This window comes from Muntiacus reevesi, chromosome 17 (genome assembly GCF_963930625.1).
Source record: "Muntiacus reevesi chromosome 17, mMunRee1.1, whole genome shotgun sequence".
NCBI lineage: Eukaryota > Metazoa > Chordata > Mammalia > Artiodactyla > Cervidae > Muntiacus > Muntiacus reevesi.
Genome location: NC_089265.1, coordinates 19,195,745 through 19,216,838, shown reverse-complemented (window position 1 = coordinate 19,216,838; position 21,094 = coordinate 19,195,745).

Genomic DNA, 21,094 nt, shown 5'->3' with positions numbered 1-21,094 from the left:
TACTCTGGGATTTGAGCCCAGGCCATCAGGTGAGTGAGTACTGAGATCACCACATTCTTGTAGTGTTCCTAGTTCTACCTGAATCATCTCTGCAGATGGTATCTCTTAAAAGTTAGGTCTGTGATTGTCTAAACTTGGAGGTCTAACAGAAATCTGTGACGAAGACTTTAGCCTAAATGAGTGAGAATCACTGCCTTTAAAAATGGAGGCAAAGGGTCTTCCCTGATGGTCCAGTGGCTAAGACTCTGTGCGCCCAATGCAGGGAGCCCGGGCTCAATCTTTGGTCAAGGAACTAGCTCCCCACATGCCTCCACTAAAGATCCTGCATGCCACAACTAAAACTCCTGGGCAGCCAAATAAATAAATATTTTTTTTTAAATGGAGGCAAAGGCTAGCATTAGATAGTGATTATAGCTTGGATCAAAACATACCAGGAATCCACAGACAACCCAATCATTTACTGGCTCAATAACACTGGGCACATTCCCTAAACTCTCAGGGCAAACTCTATCTCTCTTGATCCAAGGATCATAAAACTTCTGGTTCTTGGAGAATAAATTAAGTAATATAGTTGAACAATTTAGTGTGCTTCTAAGCAGTTAGTGGCTCAGCGGGTAAAGAATTCACCTGCAATGCAGGAGATGCAGGTTCAATCCCTGGGTCAGGAAGATCCCTTGGAGGATGAAGTGGCAACCGGATCCAGTAATCTTGCCTGGAGAACCCCATGGCATTCTCCATGGCATGACTGTAGAACCTGGCGGGCTACAGTCCTTGGTGTTCTGAAGAGTTGGACATAACTGAGAAGAGTCACTGATTAATGACTGAAATACCTATTAGTAATTACTGTTATTAAGGCCTGAGGGGGAAGAATATTCTGATTTATTAAATGAGTCTCCTTAAGCGAGCAAAACAGCTGAGCTGAGGCAGCCAGACTACCTACTCCTCTGCTCCTGTGTAAGAAGAAAATGTCAGAGAGGTAAGACTCCTGACTTCACAAGCAAGCACTTTATGGGAGAGTGACCAATGAAAAGCTTCTTTTTCTTGGACCATAAGGAGCTGGAGAAACTGCTACAACTGGTCATATGACTAACTGGTCATATGACTAAATTAACAGTACCAGTGGAAATTTAGGTTTTTAAATCCTAATATCCCATGGTTGCTCAACAGTAAAGAAGCTGCTTGCCAATGCAGGAGACACAGGTTCAATCCCTGGGTTGGGAAGATTCCTTGGAGAAGGAAATGGCAACCCACTCTGGTATTCTTGCCTGGGAAATCCCATGGACTATAGAGCCTGGCAGGCTATAGTCATGGGGTCGCAAAAGAGTTAGACACAACTGAGCAACTAAATAATGATGTTAACTTTTTACTCTTAAAAATAATTTAGCTGATTATATAAAAGGCAATCTAATTTCATTCTTTTCTCATGTAGGCTTGAATATCTGTTGATCCGAACTTAAACACTGTGAATATTAGAACTAGTATAAAGTTAAAGAATACATGAAAATGTCACACTGTTAATAAAGCTAATCATAAAAAATTTTTAAGTGAGAAGCTGGGAAAATATGGTGACAAAATTAAAGAAAAAAAATCAGAGTGATGCCTTAGACCCAGCCCTGCTCCTCCAGCTCTCCCCAGGCCTGGACACTCCAGAACCCAAGTGACTGAATGCTGGTCCATGAAGTATGTCTGACAGAATCTCATCCATTCCAGAAAATACTTTTAGACTCAAGAATCTTCAATTCTGGGGCCAGGAATGGGAACGTACAAAGGCTGAGTGACAAATGAATTTCCATTCTTTTCTCTGGGAACACGAAACCAATAAATGCTCATATAGTCTGGTTTTACATGTACAGTACTAACGAGAATTCCATGCAGATGAAACAAACAGGCAAATAAGATTCAAAGTGTGGGGTCATAACTAGTAAAACTAACTCACAAAAGACATTTTACAACTTTTGAGTGAAAACAAGACTATCCTAAAACTTTGGATGAATTTTCCATACTTATATTCAACCTTGGCATCTGAAAGCAGTACTCAGCCATGAAGCACATCTTCCATGTTGCCAATCTATCTCCCCAACTTCTCCTTACTGTTCTGAAAAGCTTACTGAAACCATTCCTGACTCCCAGATTTAAGCCCAGGGTGTGTTCCATCCCCCACCCGCAATACTTCTGCTCCTCTTTACATAGTCACAACTATCCAACCTTCACATCTTATCCCAAGTCCCATCTTCTGTTTAAATGTTAGGACTTAAAAGAAAAAAGAAAAAAAAAAAAAAGAAATGTTAGGACTTTCCCAACCTGTTCTCCTGTCACGTTGCTCACGCTTGACTATATTCCACAAATACTGAATGTATTCTCTGTGCCCAGCAGGGTGTTGGGTGCTGGAGATATAGCAGTGAACAAAACAGGCAAGTGGTAAAGAAGGCAGAACCAGAAGAACAGAAAAATAAAACAAATTTACAAAACAAAAAGAACCACCACAAGATGACTGTCTAGGAAGGACTATCAGAATGAAAAGCAATCTCCTCAAGTTTCCTGGGATCTTGGGTCAGACTCTGTGTGGTTTTTGAATAGAAACAAAGTTTGAGACTAGTAGTGATCACTATCCACATCCAATGAAGTACAGGATAGAAATAAACCAGGAGCTCACACACACACACACACACACACACACACACACACACACACACACACACACACACACACACACACACACACACACACACACACACACACACACACACACACACACACACACACACACACACACACACACAAGCTTGTGGGGGTATGTCTGAGCTCATGCAAAGTCTATCTTGTCCTCTGTACATGCAGAGCCTACTCTGCTATTAATGATATAGATGCTTTGCTTCCCCATCTTTATAAAATGAACAAGTCTTTTAAGGTTCTGGCAGTGATGGCTCTTTCAATATATCCTATCAGTGCTATCTTTCTTCCAAGCAGCATAAAGTGAATTAAGTGAATTTTGAAGTGTTTTATTCTGATGTTCCTTGAAAGATATCTATTTGTTAAATATTTCTCATGCAATTTTCAGTCTAAAGTCCATTATTTGTAGCCAGAAGTGAGGAAAGCACAGTTGGAAAGAGGTCTAAAGCTGTTATTTTAAACAAACAGCTGGTTACAAGTGCTGGTATGGGAGAGCGTCTCCATTTGTCTTCTCATACATCCACTAGTTTGTCACCACAGCATTCATGTCCTTAATCTGATTAGCTAGAGGGGTGTCCAGAAATCCCTTAGCTACAATACCCACTTGCAAAATCCAAATACATCAAAACAATGATTAATAAAATATATCTATAAGCATGTTTATACTCACAGGGGGTTAGGAGGGAAATGAAACAGCAGCCACTGCAAGCTCCTTTCCCCCGGAATTCATAATTTATTTACCTCATCTGTCTCGCTCCCGGTGTGGCTGCAATCAATTGTATTCAATGTCAGCTCCTCGTACAACAGTCTACTGTGCACTTCAAGCTCTAGGAGCTAAAAAGTCTACACATGCTTTTACAGAAACATCAGCGTGGACACTTGACTGATCCAGATGAAATCTAATTGCTTTTCGAAAGTGATCTGAGTGCTTAACTCTCCCCCTGAAAGTATTTTTTAGGAGAAATGTATTAGTCACGATAGGCTGACTGCTAGAAGAGCCCCCAAACTTCAATGACTTCAGAGAAAAAACATTTATTCCGCATTTATGCCAAGTCCAGTGGGAATATCCCTGGTCTGGCAGCCCTCCTGGGTGGATCTGCTTTAAGTACAACTTTTGTTGCTCTCATCTGTGACATGATCCCACATGACTTCCATGGAAGGATCTGGACGAGAGTGTGGACACAGCATATCACCAACTGAACCTCCTCTCCCAAATAAACACACGTCACTTAGGCTGACATTTCATTAGCCAGAAGTAGCTACATAACCTCAACTAGACACGAGAGCCTTGGGAAACGCACTCCCAGCTGAATAGCACTTCACAAGTCTACATCATGGGGGAGCACCAGGCTGGTGATCAGCTACCCATCTGTGGCCTGAAGACCTCAAATAGACATACATTTTAAAAAACAAAACAAAAAACAAATCTCAACTCCTCTCCATCTGACAGCAGATACCAACACTCGGCTTCTAAGTGCTCAAAGAGAGACAGCAAGAGGTACCCGTTTAAACACAAATAAGAGCTTGAAGTGAAGTGAAAGTCGCTGCCGTGTCCAACTCTTTGTGACTCCATGAACTATACAGTCCATGGAACTCTCCAGGCCAGAATACTGGAGTAGGTAGCCTTTCCCTTCTCCAGAGATCTTCCCAAGCCAGGGATCAAACCCAGGTCTCCCACATTCCAGGTGGATTCTTTACTAGCTGAGCCACAAGGGCGCTTAGATTCAAATCCTGACCCATCATCTGGCAGTGGTTGGATCTTGTGCAGATTACTCATCCCCTCTATGCATCATTAGAACAATGGAGACAAAGGATTAAATGATAAAATGTGTACAAATAAAGACAAGCCCAGTGAGAACCAACACAGGCTGGGTATAGCAAGGAGTCACACACCATCACCAAGCAGAGACTCGGACAGGCAGGCCACAGACAGCTTTGTAATAAAAAAGGGAAGGCTTCAGAAATGCTTTGATAGGAGGCTATCAAATGGGAAATCTGGCATGGGAAATCTGATGGTAGGCCAAGTAGAATCAGAGCCTCTTAACTGATTGGTTCGAAAAGCATATTTGACTTTCTCTGATTGATCCTGAATTGGAAATGGGCAAAAAAGAGGGGAGCTGGCAGTCACTGACCAAGTCCTGATCTTAATGGGTTAACTGCTTGGAGGATGTGGGTCAGGGTTCTCATATATCACCTGGCCATTGGCCCTCTGAGTGTTCCATCTTGGATATTCCAAAGTGGGTGGTGGGTCTACTCCCACACTGACAGAGATGCCCCGGTGTACTCTCCTCTGGAAAAACTCTTCATCAGAATTTTAAAGTTCTTAAACCCTGGGTATGAAGGGATGCGGGGTGGCAAAAATATGAGGGGAAAAAAAAGCTTTAAATTCTGGGCTATTTGGCAAAGCCAGGTCTACCAGTGCATCATAATGCATGAAGCTGACCTCGCCTCTATCACTGTAATAGGAACAATGTGCTCCACTGTGTGAACAAATGCGCTTTCCGGGATGAACGAGAACAGAGGGCAGACACAGCTCAGAAAGCCTGCTCCCTGCCTGCTTTTCCCCAGCTGAAGATGGAACCCTCCGACAGAAGCTTAGTTCAGCAACTAGCAGAGCTTAAAGTTTGCAAATATCCCCTTAAATGGAAGAGTTATACACAGAGATCTTTACTGAGTATGTAAATTCTTTTTAAATGGTGATGAAAGACAGAATATAAAGTGACTCGGGCCCAGGGTAAAATTAAGATTCTTAGATTCTGCAGGACCTGATTTTAGGTGGACAGGATTCCCGGGGGCTGCAAGCTCCCTCCCCACCCACGAGAGACTCTGAGGACCGAATGAAGCTGCAGGAAAATACGCAGCATCTGCTTTTGCTCTAACTTACAGCGGGAGGGTGTGAGGGTATGTGTGTGCCTGTATGTTTGTGTACACGGTACTGGGGTGGGGGTTTGGTGGTGTGTGTGTGTACACGCAAGGACACTGGTGGGGGGGGTGTTGGGTGGTTTGCGTGTGTTGTGTAAATACACACATGTAAGGACACGGGTACTGGGAGTAGGAGTGTGGTTTTATCACTAAAACAGAAATCACCTGAAATTAAGCACGTGGCCGGCTCAGGCCACAGGTGGTGCCCAGGATCAGTCAAAAAATCTTAAAACAACATGAAGCTCATTCAAAGTAAGTGATCAGGCAGGACAAGAGACTTAAATAGATGCCACATGAGAACGAACAGCTGAATAAAGAATGAAGAAAGGAACTGGAGATGTCAGACCTGGAGAAAACCAAGTTCATGTAAACACCACATTCCAAACACGTAAAGGATCTTCCCTGGGCGGGAGGAGGAAAAGGAGCTGGCCACTTTTTTGGCCTGAATCAGATGTAAAGATGGCATTTTTGAAATGTTAATTGACTCCACCCACCTCGCCTCAGAAAGCTTTCCTTCTTAACCCTTCCTTCCAGGTCTCCTTCGGAGCCAGGTGGCCTGCATTCGTTGCCTCAGGGGAGGGAGGAACAGAGCAGAGAAGAATGGGGCCATTTCCTGTATCTGCATTCCAAAAGCCTAAACTCAATAAACAGGAGTTTGAACAAGCTCCAAGCTCCGGGAGAAGGTGAAGGACAGGGAAACCTAGCCTGCTGCAGTCCACGAGGTCGGGAAAGGTCGGACACAACTGAGTGACTGAACAAAACTCTCCAGGGACTGAGAAGGGGGCATCAAACCAACCTAAGATCGGAAAACAAAGCCACGTTCTGGGCAGAAGCTGGAGACCGCATGTGCGCTGTCTGTGCGGCCGGGGTGACCCCCTCACCTGGAGAGACCCTGCAGGTGAGGACCACGGCCACCCTTACGGACGGCATGAGCTCCCCCGGAACCAGCTGCGGACAAGCTGCCGACTCTGCCCAGCCCGGGGACCCCACCAGCACTGCAGGCGGACACTCACTCAGACCCAGAGTCTCTGCTCAGCCCCGATGCGGTCCCCGAGGAAGCTCACTCCCGCGACAGCCTTCAAAGTCCGAGATACGTTCAGCTCCGGAGACGCAAGGGCAGAAGCCGGGAAGGGAAGGTCTGTCAGGGGGCACGCTGACCGAAACCGCCCACCCTGGCCAGGTGCCGCAGTAACCATCTGCACGAGTTATCTTACCACGGGAGGCCCAGGGAAGGAACGCAGAACTAACAAGCCATCACCAACCAGAAGAATTTGGAAAGGTCGAAAGGAGACGCCAGTTCACATGTCCTACCAACCTAGGAGCCTCCTCCTCGCTGGACTCCATCTTGGCTGAGTGATGTGCGCGCCCCCAGGAACTAAGCCAGAATGATTGGGCAGGGACAACCAGAAGCTCATCCCATCACCTTAAAACACGGGACTCGGTGCCAGGTGATGGAGCGCCCTCCTGATCTCCACCTGGGCGCCCTTTCCCAATAAATTATCTTGTCAGCAGGTGTGCCTTCTTGCCCGGTGTTAAGGCAAGAGCCCCCGCCTCGGCCCCTGGAAGGAGGTCCTGCTTTCTGCCACGTAACTACCAGATTTTGACAGAGCTGAATGGACCAACCCCACTTCTCTCCGAGCCGGGAGAGTGGGAAACGCTTTCTCATTACCTGTAGACGGAATGATCACTTGGCACGGAGTCATGCAGAGCAGGGCACCCCGACCCCCAGGCCATCGACTGGTGCCAGTCCACGGGCAGTCAGAACCAGGGCTGCATATCGGGAGGCGGACTGCGGGCCAGCCAGAAACTCCACGTGTTGTCCACCGCCCTCACACTCCTCGCCTGGCAGAAAAACTGTCTTCCATTAACCGGTCCCTGGAGCCCCAAAAGTAGGGGACTGATGATGTACGCGTACACATTAACGGTCTGCATGAGCCAGGGTTCTCCAGAGAAACACAGTCAACACAGTGTAAGTGCGTATAATGTAGAGACTTGTTAGCAGGAACTGGCTCACGCTAATAGGGAGGCTGACAAATCCTAGTATTTGCAGGGTCAGCACAGTTTCCATGCAAAGGCCAGCACTCCATCTATTAACAAATGTTAATGTCACCGAGAAGCATCCTCACAGACAAACCTGGAATAATGTTTAACAACCATCTGGGCACTACTTCCTGTCACCAAGTCAAAATGACATCTAAAATGAACACAAAGGTCTCAATAAAAGGGCAATTCCAAAACTAGGATTCTAGTTTCATCAGGAAGGCATAAAGGCATCCAGAACTAGAAAAAAGAAAAAAGGCAGTGGGGGAATTTGTTAAGGTGCACATCCACCTCATCTTAGTATTAGCTGATGTTTCTTTCTAGGACTATTTCAGTGGAAGCCAGTCTGTGTTGACCCTCAGTGGAACATGTACAGATGGAGAAAGTGCTTAGCACATTTTTCGTAAATTCTCCTCATTCACCCAGCATAAAACAAGCTTTTTAGAGACATGAATGGTGAACATTTCCAAGGCTATAAAAATGGATCTTCTTCCATATTTTCTGATAAAGCAGTAAGTGTTGATCCCAGTCAAGTGAGTACAATGTAGGGATTAAAATGTATCATAGAACACACAGGCCCAGATTCAAACCCAGGCTCCACCAAGACATACACAATGACGTCTGACAAATTAAAAGTTTTTGAACCTCAGCTTCCACATCCACAAACAAGGGACTGGAACCACCACTCGTCCTCACTAAAACAGAGGATGCCAGTAAAGAACCTAACACTACAGCTGCCATACACCAAACACTTCATGTTAGAAGTGATCACCGTAACTTTACTAAAACTTGGGCGGAGTCTTTAAAATGCACTGCCAGCATAGCCCTGAAGTCTGCCTTTAAAAAACACTCCTGACTCCACTCATCCTTTCTCTTCCTCCTTCCTTCTGCCATCAGGGCAGCCACCAGAGAAACACCACTGATTCTGCAGGTGAGCAGACAGACTGCTGGACAGAAAATAATGATTGATAACTGCCTCGGAAACCCAGAAACCCCATTCAAAGGCAGGCCTCTGACGTGAAGGCCAGAAAGTTGGAAACCAGAAAACAAAGATAAAAAATCAGATTTTCTCCTTCAAATTAGAGCTTTGTGTGCATGTATGCGCACCAGAAAATACTGACTGAATTAGAGGCATTCAATTAAGATTAGAAAAAAGGAGATACAGCATCAGAACTGAGGAAAGCACAGTCATCAAGTGGTTATTTCTAAAGAGTCCAACCTCAGGACAGTGCTTGGTATTGCACATATGTGAATATGAGCAGATCCAGAAATATCACTGCCCCATTTGACAGTAATGCAAATTTCTTCTCCCTCACTATGTCACTTTATCTCCAGCTGCGAGTCTAGAATTTTCCAGAGAGAAGATACTTGAGAGGTTTCGCCTTGACTATTTCTAAAGACAGAATTCCTAATGAATTTCTAGTTTGTAAAATCTGAATCACATAAAGAAAAGGAAGGTCAGCTACAGTCTGCTAAAATTACATTAAACTACTCTGATTTCAAGCAACAGTTTCAAGAGTCAAAAAATGTTGCAAGAGATTCTCTGTAACTAGTTTCTTTATAAGCGTTTCACAAATACAAGTCAAGAGACATGCTATATGACTGGATGGTCATTATTCTACATAGAATAACATCTTTTGTGCCTAGCAAGTTCAAGGGAGTTTAGTCTATATACAGGGAAGTTTTACCTAACAGGAAAGCCTCAGCATCTGTGTGTGTGCGCTCAATTGTATCTGGCTCTTTGTAACCCCACAGACAGTAACCCACGAGGCTCCTCTGTCCATGGAAATTTCCAAGCAAGAAGCTTGGAGGACGTTGCCATTTCCTACTCCAGGGGATCTTCTCGGTACAGGGGTCAAAGCTGAGTCTCTTGCGTCTCCATCATCTCTAGGTAAGACATGATGTCAAAATGAGACTGTGTCACTAGTTATCAGGAAAATGTAGATTTAAAAAGCACACGCACACATTAGAATAAATAAAGTTAAAAAAAATGACTATACATACATTTTCATACAATGGGCCAAGAAGTGGAGGAACTGGAACTCTCATGCACTGATAGTGGGAATGTAAAATGGTACAACCACTCAGGAAAACAATCTATCCACCTCTTATAAACAACACCGGCCATATGACTGAGGTATTCTGCTCATAGAGATTTACAAAGATAAGTCAGAATATATGTTCACACACAGCGATGTGCATGAATGTTCACTGCAGCTTTATCTGTTAACAGCATAAAAACTAGAAACAACCCACATAGCTATTAGGAAGGGAACAGAAAAACAAACCAGAGTATATCCATACAATTGGAATGCTACTCAGCCACAAAAAAGAACACAGTATTGGTATATCCAACATAGATGAAATCCCAAAACCATTACACCATGTGGAAAAACTTATATAAAAATACTATATTCTCCTATTTACATAAGATTCTAGAAAATAAAAGTCACTGATCTGTAGTGGTAGAAAGCACATTCAGGAAGCTGCCTGCAGAAGGAAGGAAGGGGACTGGGCACCATGATGAAGGGGCCCTAGGGAACCTTTGGGGGAGATGGAAATGCTTGTTTTCTAAACATGGTGATGGTTTCATGGGTGTATGCGTATGTCGAATGTAAGTGTGCATTTTAAGTATCAATATGTACAGCTTATTTAATTCTCCCAAGTATAAAGACAAAAAAAAAAATGAGAATATGAATGTGAACTGTCATAGTGTCTAGCAGGTAAGTAGGTGCTTCAAAAATGTTGAAGAAATGACCTCTTATGAGCACAGTCTCTCCCCCCATACTGGAGCTGCTGTTCTGAAACTGTTAAAAGTCTTCTCCACATGTTTATACAGTTGTGTTCTGTATGTGTTCTAACCCAGAAGGGTCCAGAGGACACATGCTCTACGCTAGTCTTCATAGAACAATTTCTTTCTGATTTCTGTGTTCACTGTGTCATCATCTCCTCTGACTTCCTCTGTCCCACATTTCTCTTCCTTACATTTGTATGACGGGCTGCAGCTAACAGTATCCTTTGTAACCCTCTGAGGAATATCTTTCTCTGACTCTCACCATTTATCTTGCAGGGAGAGAGGACACATGACTCACTCTTGGCTGGAAGAGAACATCTTCTAGGCCAGAATGGGTAGCCCACTGATGAAGGTACAGCCCAGCCAGGGCCAATAAGGATATGGCCTAAGGATCCTGGTTTCTTAGACTGTGGAGAAACAGCTGCTTTTTCTTTTCTGCCTGGCTTAGCATGGTGAAAACATAAGCATGAACTGAGGCCATACATTTGCCCCACCAAGGGGAAGACTGCCCGTAACGGTACCAACCTGGAGCAGGGATGGAAGAACAGAAGGTGAATCCCTGAGTGCAGACGTGCCTGACCTTCAACCTATCTTTATACTTTCAGTTTTGTGATGAATAAATATCACTTTTCATTAAGTTAATTTCATCTCGGTTTTCTGTCACTTGCCATCTCCCCAAAGTGGCCCTCCAGGTGACTCGGCGGTAAAGAATCTGCCTGTAATGCAGGAGATGCAGGTTTGATCCCTGGGTCAGGAAGATCCCCTGGAGAAGGAAATGGCAACACACTCCGGTATTCTTGCCTGAAGAATCCCATGGACAGAGGAGTCTGGCGGGCTACAGTCCATAGACACAAAAGAATCGGACAGGACTAAAGCGACTGAGCACGCATCTCCCAAAAAGACCCAGTGACATGACAGCCATGGGAAAGCACACTCTGGTGCTTGGTCCATCACTGAAAACTAGATGGCAATGTTTAAGTGCTAAGAGTACTTGAAACAACTAGTTGATGTCTATAATTATGAACACTGGCGTGTAAATAGATGATTTGACAAGCCAGAGGATGCTCACAGGTATGGTTCCCTCTACTTGTTGTTGTTGTTTAGTTGCTAACTGGTGTCCAACTCTTTTGTGACCCCATGGACTATAGCCCACCAGGCTCCCCTGTCCCCCACTATCTCCCAGAGTTTGCTCAAACTCATGTCCACTGAGTAGGTGTTGCTGTCTAACCATCTCATCTTCTGTAGCCCCGTTTTTTGCCTTCAATCTTTCCCTGTATCAGGGTTTCTTCCAACGAGTTGGCTCTTCATATCAGGTGGCCAAGGTATTAGAGTTTCAGGTTCAGCACCAGTTCTTCCAATGAATAATCAGGGTTGACTTCCTTTAGGATTGACTGGTTTAATCTCCTTGCTGTCTAAGGGATTCTCAAGAGTCTTCTCCAGCACCACAGTTTGAAAGCATCAATTCTTTGGCGCTCAGCCTTCTTTATGGTCCGACTCTCGCAACCTCACCTGATTACTGGTAAAACCATAGCTTTGACATATTGACCTTTGCTGCCAAAGTGATACCTCTGCTTTTTAATATGCTGTCTAGGTTTGTCATAGCTTTTCTTCCAAGGAGAAGCGTCTTCTAATTTCATGGCTGCAGTCAACCATCTGCAGTGAGTTATTTGTATTATATTTTACTATGACCAATGCCCTTCACATTATGTGTCTGTTATATGCATATGGAAGAAATAGTATAAGATGAGGGTTACTTGCCTCTCTTTCCAACTTCACATGCTATGACATCATACTGGCAGCTTGCAATCAGTCGTGACAGTACAATTTTCATCACAGAAGTCAGCAAATGCAGATCAGGGCTTTCCCTCCACTCCCAGCATGCAGAGTCAGTTGCTAACCATTTACTGATATACCACTGGTTTTAACTTTTCCATGTTTGTAAACTGCTCTAACGAGTTCATTATCTTCTTGACAACAGTGGTGTTTTACATTTCTCTTTGTCCTCTGTGTTATTCAACACAGCACTGCATACACAGTAGGTGCTAATATTTTGCCACCTGCCAGAAGCCTAGAAAGAGACAATCGTTTTACAAAGAAGCGTTTGCTACAGCTACATCCATGTGACCTGATGCATTTAAAAATATTACCCACACAAAACCCTGCAGGTCTATCACTGCTTGAGCTGTAAACAATGGAGAAAACACTAAACATGAAAGCAGAGTAAAAATATTATAGCCTGACAGTCTAAGTGAATGCATACTGACACAAAGAGCTGACATCACTCAAATGCCTGTCGGAGGGAACAGTCACACACACACACACACACAAAAATCAGTACTGTTTCACTTAGAGAAAGGAAAAATTGTAAATGCATGGAGGGCAGTAAAAACGTCTCCAAATGGTTGAAAGGCTATCACAAAAGAAAAACACTGGGTATGTTCTGTAGTACACTAGACGATAATACAAGAATCAATGTTTAGAAGTTGGGCTGTAACTGAGTAGGACCCTATGGGGCCTTCCCCAGACAGAGCCCGTGCCCACATCCTCTGCTCTAGCTCACTAATAGCAGCTGATGCACATTTACTGTTGTTTCTCAGATGTGAAAGCCAGCAACCAAACGGAATTAACTGCCTGATGGCCATGAACCTCCCCCCTCTCTACTGGTGTGTACAGATTGATAATGTTCACCCGTGACACCGCCCTGTTACCTCACCATGAACCAATCACAGAACTGAGTGCTAAGAGATCACATACCCTGGGCCACCGCTCCCTCACCCTACCTTGAAAAACTTTGCTAAAACCTATTGAGGAGTTTGGGTGTTCTGAGTACTACCTGTCCCAGATTCCTTGCACAGCACCTCACCATAAATGCTGCACTTTCCTTCCCCACAGTCCAGTGTCAGTAGATTGGGAGAGCAGATCCAAGTCTGGTTCTGTAACAAGGAGAGGCACATTTTGACACAAAGAGGAAGAAGTGTCCTCCAGAGATGACTGAGGATGGGCAGAACAAGAAGCAATGAATTCCTGCCTTAGTGTTACTCAAACACGGAGACTGGTCACAGGGCTTGGATGAATAAGTAAGTTAACGGGCCAGCAAAGGTTCACAATTGAGGCCACCACTGCCCCCTAGGAAGTGCTGGGAAATTCACAGAGGCACTTAGTGGAGGGGGTGGGATGCAAGGCAAGGGATGACCCCACCCAACAAATGACTCTACTACCCAACATGCAAATCGTTCTCCCACTGAGACATAGTGGGCTAGACAAATCCTGGAGAGCATGTTTTAGTTCATGCTCAATAAGCCGTCATGCAGCAAGGACAAGGTTGAGCAACTAACTTTCAAGCACCTTGCTAAATGCTATGGTTATCAGGACAAGATGAACCTTTTTCTGGCAAGAGGCTTAAGACTAGTAGAGGGAGATAAGGAAATAAGTAAACAATTTCAAAGAGTGATACATGGCTAATCTAGAATTCTGAACAGGTACTGAAAGAAAGCAGACTCCTCTAACTATCCAAGCGTGAGTGTGGTTATACAAAGAGTGGGAAAGCCCTCTCAGAGGTGGTGGTGCCCTCCTGTTGGGTTTTACAAAATATGCAGTTGTTGTTGTTCAGTCTCTAAGTCACATCTGACTCTTGGTGACCCCCACAGACTGCAGCATGCCAGGATTCCTTGTCCTTCACCATCTCCTGGAGTTTGCCCAAGTTCTTGTCCATTGAGTTGGTGATGCTATCCAATCATCTCATCCTCTGCTGGTTCTCCTTTTGCCTTCAATCTTTCCCAGCATCAACGTCTTTTCCAGTGAGGAGGGAATGGCAAACCACCCCAGTATTCTTGCCACAAGAAGCCCATGAAAAATATATAAGAAACAAGAAGAATAAGTTGGAAGAAGGAGTTTCAAGTAGAGAAAACACTGAGTAAAGGAACAGAGGTGTGAGGGAACATGGTGCTAGAATTCTAGGAGAGTAATTTTGGAAAAAGTTTTGTTGCAATAGTTACATATGGGTATCTGCAAGTTTTTAAAACACTTTTAGTGTTTATAACACCGCTACAGAGGGCATCTCGAAGAACCTAAGTACAGCTTGAGTGAAGGCTGAGTATGACTATATGGAGAAGAGAGACTGGAGGCATTTGGGAAATGTCTCTTCCAACCCTGAGAATCTTTAAACTTTCTGGATGCAAGAGGAGAGTTGTTACCGAGATCCCATTTGATGAGCAGAGATCTAGTCTGCTATCTACTGGACTCTCCTCCTCCTCCGCATCCACTCCAGCAATAGGCACCTCCTTCCTGCTGCTTGATCTGATGGCTAAGCTGGCTCCCACCTCAGGGTAACTGCACTTGCTCTTCCCTTTGCCTGAAACACTCCTTCCTAGATAGTCACACGCTTGGTTCCTTCTCCACTTGTGATCTCCTTCTCAAAGAGGCCCTCTCTGTACATCAGACATGAAACAGAATTACCTGTCTTCATCACTAGAATGCAGCTCTGTGAGTGCAGGGGCTCTTTCATCTTGTTACTTGTGTACTGTGGACTAGTATTCTGTGGGCTATTCATTCACGTCTAGACATCCCATCCCATGCTAGGTAATAGATATGGAGAAAACAGATCCAAGGCGAGCACCTGGGATAACTAGGACACACCAAGCCACACAATAGGGGGGAGAATCTGGTGTGTGTCCTTCCAGCAGCCTGAGAGGACACTAGAACTAACTCCCAAACTAGGACCTGGGCTATGTAGCCTAGTGAAAAATACTCTCCAATGATGTACACTTTCCAAATATCAGGAAGGCATCATGTGGAAGAAGAACTGAAATTCCTCTGAACTGATCCCCAAGGGGAAAGGCCATGGGGTAGAAGCCACATGAGCCAAAGAGAGATGTCAGCTCTACACAAGAAAGGGCAAACACAGGAAAAGTTCACAAGGCCCTTCAGAAGCCCTGACTTTCATCAGCAGAGCTGCTTAGCAGACACTGGCCAACCAATCCAACAGAGACAAAAAGCGCAAGCTCTGGACAGGAGAACAGACCAAAACACTACCGTGTGGATGGCACCTATTGCATGCCAGCAGCATCACTGGAGGTCTATCAAAAATAACAACTAATTTAACCCGTATGACAACCCGTGGAGGCAGGTACTATTACTATTTCATAGTAGAAAAAACTGAGATGCAGAAGTCCAATAACATGACCAAGATCATCTTTCTGGTAAGTGGCACTGGCTCTTTTGGGTTTTTTTTTTTAATGGCCTTTAATGTCTCTTCTAGGTTTCACAGTATTTTTTTATGCCATCAACTAGAGGTGATATCCTATTTTTGTCATCCCCAGGGAAAAACGTGACAGAACAACTAAACATGACTGTCGGCCACCACGCAGTAGAAGCTGTAGGTGGTACTGAACACAGCACTTACCCAGAAAACCGATCCAGAACACTTGGGCTGAATGCGGGACTCGCCCTGCGTCATGCCCCACGTGTCTTTCTTTTCATCGTGTATCTCCTTCTGGATGCTAGACCCACAAGGGAAGATATCTGTTTTGTTGGCTGCTGGATACTCAGGTGTTAAATAAATATTTGTGGAAAACAGAAAAGAATGGGAAGTGGGGAGAAGTATCTTCAGGGGTCCTCTCCCCAGAGCTCTGCACATTATGCTCTCTGTGACCTTGTTCACATGAACCTACCAAGAGAAAGAAAGCCATAGGAACCCAGATCCCAGACAAACTCAACATGCAGCGCTTGTGGTTTTGAAAAGAATCTGTCACCAACAGTCTGGTTTTCTACGTTAAAAGAGAAAACAGGCATCTTTCAAGTAAGGCAGCTGAAGCACAGATGAAAGTTTAGAATACATCTCTTGGTAGCTGTCAAAATCCCACTCTGATTAAACGTAATAAAATAGAGTCAATACTAAAACGTTAATAAAATGCTGTTTTTCCCCAGTCACTACCATCTAATAAAGGTGTTTTGATCCTATTTATGAAATAAATTATATTACTTAGTACCAAAGGGAGCTATTTTGGCTGTGGGAGGTAATCATATTCTAATTTAATGACAGAGGGGGTTGAAAAATCATGCATGACTAAAATAAGTACAGCACAGGCTATCCAGAAGACTACATCTTGTGAGGGGCTACAGACATGCCAGTGCTTGTTCAAGTATTAAAATTAACATGTTTAAATTTTTTCATTTACTATATATTCGGTTTGCCTTCTTCCAGATCCCATAAGCCCGCACTATCTTTCTCATGAATATTTAATTTTTTTTTTCCCTGGGAAGTTAACTCCGCAAGTAACCCTCCAGAAAAAGTGCTGTAAACAAGGCTGAAGGGAAAAGTGAGACGGGGAGACGAGGCAAGAGTAAATGCAAAAGGACAGATGGCGAAGGAAAGCACAGCGCACCCTCTAAGGAGGAGGGAGAAACAATTAGAACCCCAGAAGCGAGCAGATTCATGGTGGAGGCATTTAAAGCTCTCATACCTTATCCAAATGGAGAAATGGGTTCTATTTTGAGGCAAAGGGGAAGCTTATGAATACTTTATAATGTTTGCATTAGAGCCTAGTCAGCATGAATAGATTGCATCCTTTGCGTGAGTAAGCCACTCCCTGGTCAGCGGTTAGAAATTTTAAATGTCTTCCCTGAAGCAAATTTCCTGGGGGTGGTTGAGTCACCAATAAGGTGATTTAGAGGCAGACAGAAAACCTTAGGCAAGGAATAATGAACTACTTCACAAGCATCCACTAGGCTCAGGAGTATACTTGGCCTCTGAATAGAGTGGAGCAGAAAACCGTTAGTGCAGCCCCATCCTGAAGCTGCGAGAAGATGGCTGTGAAAGGGTTTAAAGAGGAAACCCTCCCCTTGCCCAGAACATCATTATCTGCTACCTTAAGTTGGGATGGGATTCCTGGGAATTGAGTTTGTCAGAAAAACAGGGGTTGGCACCATTTATTAAAATTCGAATTGCTGAATCAAAACTTCCAGAGAGAAAAACATCCTTTTCTAACATCCAGGCCCGTGATCAAGGGCAGGCTATTATCAGAGTACGTTTTTCTTTCCAGTGAGTCACAGAAGCGCTGGGTCTAAGTACCAAACACAGGAGCATCCTGCTGGCTATGCATATGTCTTCTCTGGAGACCGCTAAGGACTAAATTCCAAGCCTAATTTATCTCATTAAAGTGGCATTTGGTTTGAGGTTATTTTACAGTGTGAAAGTGAAAGTCACTCAATCTTGTCCAACGCTTTACGACCCCATGGATATACAGTCCATGGAATTCTCCAGGTTAGAATACGGGAGTGGGTAGCCATTCCCTTCTCCAAGGGATCTTTCCAACCCAGGGATCGAATCCATGTCTCCCACATTGCAGGCGGATTCTTTACCAGTTGAGACACCAGGGAAGCCCAAGAATACTGGAGTGGGTAGCCTATCCCTTCTCCAGCAGATCTTCCCGACCCAGGAATTGAACCAGGGTCTCCTGCATTGCAGTTTAGGCTCCAACAGAAGCAGGTCTAGAGGTGGATCATGAGTGTGTGCTCAGTCATGTCCAACCACGGACTGTAGCTCACCAGGCTCTTCTGTCCATGGAATTCTCCAGGCAAGAATACCGGAGAGGGCTGTCAAGCACTCTTCCAGGGGATCATCCTGACCCAGGAATTGAACCTGCGTCTCCTGAGGTACCTGTTTTGGCAGGTGGATTCTGTACCACTTGAGTCACCTGGGAACCTCCCTAGAGGTGGGTATCAGAACACAAGAAGAAGTGATTCAGGGAAACATCAATTAAAACATGAGACAAGGAAAAGAAAGAGAGATAGTCAAGGTGTCATCATCAACTGGTTACCAGGATAGGCAACTGGAATTCAACCCCACTGAGGAATTTTGAGAACAGCTTCATACTTCTTCCACCTGAGCAAGGAGGGGCTGGTGTTTCCAAATACGAACTCTCATCCTGGGCCCTGCCTGGGGTGGAGGGAGGGGTCTTACTCGCCAGGCACCCCCAGTCTGCCCATCGGCAGTGGGGAGAGACAGCAGTGAGAAGACAAGACGGTGCTGCCGTGGGAAGTCAAGCTCAGCGCGCGCCGACATGGCACAGGCCAGGGGATGGAGGAAGAGCAGCAGTTATAGCTGCAGCCACGAGAACAAAAGCCAGAAAGTGGGCGACGGCAGCACCACGAGGTGGGCTACACGAAACCAGAGAGCATGGGCTGTGAGCACTCCGTATCCGGATAATGGTATTTGTCGGATTTCCATCCGTCTCAGCAGCACCACCACTACACTGCTGAGCGCCCCAGGTGCCTACGTACGGGATGAAACTGGAGGGGAGTGGAATTTGCAGAACTCTTAAGAGATCAGGGGTTTTCCTGGTGGTGCAGCAGTGAAGAATCCATATGCCAATACAGGAGCCTCAGGTTCAATCCCTGGGTCACCAAGATCCCCTGGAAAAGGAAATGGCAACCCACTCCAGTACTCTTGCCTAGGGAAATCCCATGGAGAGAGGAGCCTGGTTGCCTACAATCCATGGGGTCGCCAAGAGTCAGACGCAACTTAGCGACTGAACGACAACAACAAAGACAGTCAGGGAAGGGGAGACAAAGAAGCCTGTGTTACTGAGTACTGTGTGAAGAGAGGAAGAGAGAAAACCATTCTGCTTCTTCCCCAAGCCGGGCAGCAGTATGAAAGACTGGAGGAATGTGTATAATGGGGGATCTGTAATTTAGTATTTCTTGTATTTTAATATGGCATGAATGCATGAACATACATTAAACTGCCTCTCCTACTCTTCAAAATTTTCAGTGGAAACTACATTATTTACCAATGTTTTGGTCTGAGTTGATTCTAGGGACACTCAAAGTCATGGAGTTCTAATTTCTCTGGGGCACGGAATGAGAAGGGGACAGTTGACATCAGGTTACATCACTGTTCAGAGCACTTTTATAACAAAGTCCCGAAACAAGTGACCTGCAGGCTAATTTACTCTCAGATGTAGATTTTTGCTTCCCATATTCTCAACATCCAGCTATTTTTAAAAACTGATACCAAAGTTTTTCATATGAGAGATTTCATATTAAATTGCCAACTTCTTCTGGAATATAAAACAAAAGATGCTAGCATACACAGGATAATCACCAAGCAATAATTAGTCAACCAGTAGGCATTATTTAGATTGTCACAGTCTTAAGAATTAAGAACAATTCTTAATTGTTCCCCAAAGATCACATTTGCACTAATTTTGCCTTTCCCAGTAAAAATGTGTCTATCAAAAATGGAAAAAGGAAAGTATCTAAAGTATTGCATGATTCTAGGGAAAAAAGGAATGTATACTTCTGCATCGAGATGTGAAGAAAAATTCTAGCGGTTTCTAGAGTCCTTGAGGATGACCTTTGTGTTTGAAAAGATTAATCTGATGGTGCTTTGGTTTTAAATATTAATGTTTGACTTATTCATGTCACAAATTTAAAAGCCTAGTTTTTCTTTAAGTTTCTCAGTTCAACTTACAAATTTAATTCTATTTATAACCTAAAATTTAGCAATTGCTTTTAAGGGGACTTACGGGAACATTTAGCTCCATTTATAAACAGTTAATTAATGCTCTTCAAGCATTTTAAAATTCATTTATAAATTTAATATATTTGATTTCCTCTAAGTACTTCAATTGTCTGACTTAAAACTTTACAGAGTAATTAAACAAATCTCTTATATCAAACAAATTAAATTTATAAATACAGTGAACCAAATTCTTTTAAATAGTCCAACACTGTAGATTAATGTAGTAATATTTCAACCTAAGATCACATATCTAGATCAATTACTCAATTACACATTTTAAATTGGAATTATGAAACTGATCTGTTAGTGTACCAAATTCTAAGCATTATAAAACTTTAAATACCAAACACACACAAAAGTACCTTGTGTTAGTTTTGATTCTCTTAAACATTTTCTATATTTAATTTAAAACCCTGTCTGGTTAAAAAGATTATAAAAAAGCTAACAACACCACTATTGATCTTAACAGGACACTCACTGGATTCTTGGCAAAACTTAAGGGACATCCTGAGTCCTCCTATTAAACTCTACATAAGGGACTTCAAATTGAAGTTGGTACTCACATAACCAGGTTCCTAAGACTTTAGTCACATTATTTCTAAATTTTAAATCAGTATAGAGCCTATAACCACCACTCTGATAGTTGTATCACTTTAATTGAATTACATATTTCTTCAGATCTTGATATATGCTCTTTTGAGTCTAAAGACCTATGTCCTAACAGCAGAGTACACATTCTTTTCCTGTATTTCCTACCTCTGCCCCAACACTCTTATGAACATTAAAATGATATCCAAATGGCTTCTGGAAATTCCAGGTCTAAGACAATGTCTAAGACAGCTGTACTGACAGTGAGCTCTGCTGGAAGATTACACCAGGGCCCCTATTCATCTATTACTGGTAGGAATTCACTTTGGCCAACTTTGAGTTTCACCTACAAGAATACAAATCTAAAGACTGTTAACAATTGATCTCAGGCAAGCTGTAAAACTGCTCAAGTTAAAATGGTGGGGGAAAGAGGGATGTCTAGTTTAATTATTCTTTATTTGTAAGGGATCACCAACCCTTTAGAGAGGGCTTCCCAGGTAGCTCAGCGGTAAAGAATCTGCCTGCAATGCAGAGCCTACCTACCTGGACTCGATCCC